General features: G+C 52.8%; 1 long non-coding RNA gene across 1 annotated transcript; it reads right to left on the bottom strand.

Moving 5' to 3' along the window:
• Positions 1-245: 245 nt before the first annotated feature.
• Positions 246-3,121, bottom strand: LOC121104358. The gene is made up of 3 exons (XR_005836642.1): positions 2,863-3,121; positions 1,672-2,064; positions 246-814 (listed from the first exon to the last, which is right to left on the bottom strand). It is a non-coding gene; the product is annotated as an uncharacterized LOC121104358 (long non-coding RNA).
• Positions 3,122-3,719: the final 598 nt, after the last annotated feature.

The following is a 3,719-nucleotide window of genomic DNA, read 5'->3' as shown; positions in this document are numbered from 1 at the left end:
GCAGAGGAAGAAAAAAACCTAATGACAGACAGCACAGCAGAAGTCGAATGCAGCGAGCCTGGTCCCAGCCCCCAGGGCTGCTCAGCGCCTCCTATCCTGATGGGGAGAGAACGGCCCCCACGACTTGGCGCTGGCAATCAAGGCTGATTCTTGGATGGCGTGAAAGACAAAGGATTTTAAGATCGGTAACAACAACAATTATCATACATTTGTAATTTACATTTGTATTTTAAGTGTGTAATTGGCGCTGTAGAGAACTTGACGGTTTACAAAATGCATCATATACAATTTCCTCTCTGTCCCAACAGCGACCTAGCGAAGCAAGTTTGTGATACGCACAGTAAGTCTGCTTCCCCACCTCCCCAGCAGGAAGCAAAACTGCATTTCCTACCCCCCATCTCCAGAGGTTCGGTGTGGCCAAGTCACTTAAAACATGGCCGAAGCCTTTCCGTTACAAGTGCCATATTCCCTGCCATGGACTGGCCCTGGTCCCAGAAGAAGGAGACGTGGAGCAGAGTCCCAGGCTGGCCGGCAAGACGCATCGAACCTGGGTGTGTGTTGGTTGGCATGCGTTGAGGATGTCCCCGCAGCAGAGCCTAGCTGAACTGATATAGAAATTATCCCCGTTTTCAGAATGAGTGAACGAAGACACACACCTACCCAAGGCTCTGTAGATAGAAGCTTGAAGTGAAACCTGGATCTTCCTGCCGCTTCCCATCAGGCCATGCGAGGATGGAATCCAGCGGGGCTTGTCGGTTACAGCTGATGACTTTGGGCAGGTTCTGTGAGCCCCTGAACGCACAGTGCTGCTTGTCTGGAAAACAGAGATGGTAACAACCCACAAGGTGCTTGGGAGAACTTAAGTTGGTGACCTTGGAAAAGTCCTTGGTGCCCCATGGTGCATTTTCCCCAGCCCTGGGCTCTACCTGCTTCCCCAGTGCTGTGTTTCAAAGGTGCCTGGGTAGCCTGGGGAAGTTTGAAGATGATTCAGAGTTCCCCAGACGCCCTCCCTGAATTGCTCTGCCTTCTGCCCTCAGCTAAGTAGAGTTTTTATTCCCGTTTGGCCTCGGAATCTGGAAGGTGTCTCCTTTGTGTCCAATTAGAACATTTTTCATTTCAAAATGTATTGTTGTCTGGGAACAATGTCATGAGGCAGAGCTGAGCTGCTCCTGAGAATAGAAGCAGACAGTGAAAGCCTTCCCGAGCGGTGCGGCACCTGTGAGTGGCCCCTCTCGGCTCGGTACCGACTGAGCCATTGCCAGGTGTCAGCAGGAGAGACCCTGTAATTAATTTTTAAATTTGCTATTATCATGCATTTAGGCAGTGGGCTGACGTTCTGCTTGGTTTTGACCTTTAAAAATGTTACAAGCAATATCAGCTTTTCTCCGAAGTGAAGGACACTGACCCAGAGGCTATAAAAACCACCTCGTAAGCTGGCAACCTTCCTTCTAAAGTTTTCTCATTTCCCTTTATTTTACTTGTCATCTGTTTAAAAGAAACCCACAGACACACACCCCTTTTTCCCCCCTAGAAATAAAGTGTATGTTTCCTCTCTTCCGTTTTTACTCCCAAAGCAGCTGTCACACTTTTTTTGTGTGTGGTGAAATATACATAACATAAAACTGACCATTTTAGCCATTTGTAAGTGTATAGTTCAGTGGCATTAAGTACCTTCGTACTGATGCAGGCTGGCTGGGTCCGAGGACCCAGAGGGGTTCCCGCAGGGCCAGCCGAGATGGTCTTTGGCTTCGCACAGGATAGAAATCAAATGCGTGCCAAGAGGAAGTGAGAGCAGAGTTTACTGAAGACAGAGAGAGAGAGTAGATACAGAGTATCTGGGAGCCTCAGGAAGGAAAGAAGAGGGAGTCTCGTCTTTGCACGGGGTCTGGGGTTGGTATTGAGGACGATGGTCAAGTGCCCTGTCTTCTCAGGCATCCAGGAACGGATGTTGAGGTGTCCCCACAAGTCACTGACGCCCGGAGCCAGGGGTCTTGGTGAGTCAGCGGTCTTGGAAAACATTCGTGCTGACGCTGCCTGGTCACTGCTTGGATGTTATCTGTTGTGCTGGAAGACCCCAAGGAAATCATTAAATCCTTGACCTTTACGAGGAGGACGGACACTCCGTGCTCTGCAAGGTGTGCGTGAGGTGGGGGTAGCAGGTCCCAGCAAGAAGAGGCAGCAAAAAACGCAGTCTTTCATGGGGTCCCCTCCGTTTCCCTGTCTCAATATCGTGGTGTGACCACCGTCCACCTACAGAGCTTTTCCACCTCCCAAACTGAAAGTCGGTGCTCGTTAAACAAGAACTCTCCACCCCCTCCCCCAGCGCCTGGCCACCACCGTTCTACTTTCTGTCTCTGTGAAGTTGATTATTCTGGGGACCTCCTGTAAGTGAAATCATGCAGTGTTCGTCTTTTTCCGATGGAAAAGTGTTTTTTCCACACGTTATTTCATTTGAGCCTCCAACAACGTTTGGAAATCAGCACAAACACCTGGTGTGGCGGGTGGGACTGCCCTGGGCCAGGCTCCTGGGGGGACAAACAGGACCTAAGCCCCCCGAGCGCCGGCCTCCTCCTGCCACCGCCCCGAGACGTCCTGGTGGCCAACGCGAACCGCAGGACTTCCTCCGCTGTTCAGGCTGCTGTTCACTTTTCCACTGTATTTCGTTCCCCGCCTGTGTGCATCCAGCAGCTTCCAGCAGCGGCTCAGACAAGATCAGGGGAGTGGTATAGTCACATTTACCCACTTTGAGACGGAGGAAGGAAAAAAAGCCCCGTCTCCCCACTGTGAGCCACCAAGTCTGACTCCTCCTGGCCTTTCTGTAGGAGGAGATCAGAATGTGACGGAAGGAAATTTCTTACTTACATGTGAAGCACTCAGGTGAGACAGTGTCAAAGCTGGGGCAGGAGCACATCAGGCCCGGACCAGAGAGGGCCAGCGAAGTGACAGAGGCCCTTGTTGGCCCAGCACCTAGGGTGGGCCAGGCCCTCTGATCCAGTGTCTCCACAGGAGGGGAAAGTCCGCCCCATCCTAAACGCAATCACACAGGCAGGAAGCCACACGGATGAGTATGGCTGTGAAGTTCCCTCAGCACACGGCCCCGCTGCCATCCAGTGGGACGAGGTGGGACAGAGAAAGGAAAGGAGATCGTTCTAGAAGTTCAGCTTCTACATGGGGGTCAAGTGCAGCTGGAACCCGTGACTAAGTTCCTTTTACTGCTGCCTCCGTGGGAGAGCCTGGGGACACCTTCTCGGAGACAAGATGCTGACTGGCATTCCATCCCGTGCCCTCTGCTGGACGGCTTTCAGGCAGGAACGTCCTGACGGTGGTCCTGAGCACAGGGATATGTTGTCACTGAATTGAAATAAACCAGGGACGTGTCCTGAGTGCTTCTAAGTGCCAGGCTCAAGGCTCTGCCCCAAGGACACCAAGACAAAGGTAACCTGTCTGTGACCTTGAGCGCAGACTAAAGACAGTTCCTTCCTGTTAGCACCCTGTGGACTGTTCTAGAGTCAGCCATGCCCCACTGGGGTGGGGTGACTAATTCTGCCAGGGACAGGGAGACGGCTGGCACGTCCCAGAAGACTTCACAGCAGAGCTGTTGTCTGAGCTGCGTCCTCCCGGCTGGGCTCCAGCAGGTGAGACGTGGGGCCAGCACAGGCTGGTGGAGCCCCCACAAGACAGAGGGCACGGGGCGGAGGGCGGGGGGTGCATCGATGCAG

The sequence above is a fragment of the Ursus maritimus genome, unplaced genomic scaffold (assembly GCF_017311325.1).
Source record: "Ursus maritimus isolate PB19 unplaced genomic scaffold, ASM1731132v1 scaffold_21, whole genome shotgun sequence".
NCBI classification, from domain to species: Eukaryota; Metazoa; Chordata; class Mammalia; order Carnivora; family Ursidae; genus Ursus; species Ursus maritimus.
This window is presented reverse-complemented; position numbering and strand designations above follow the sequence as displayed.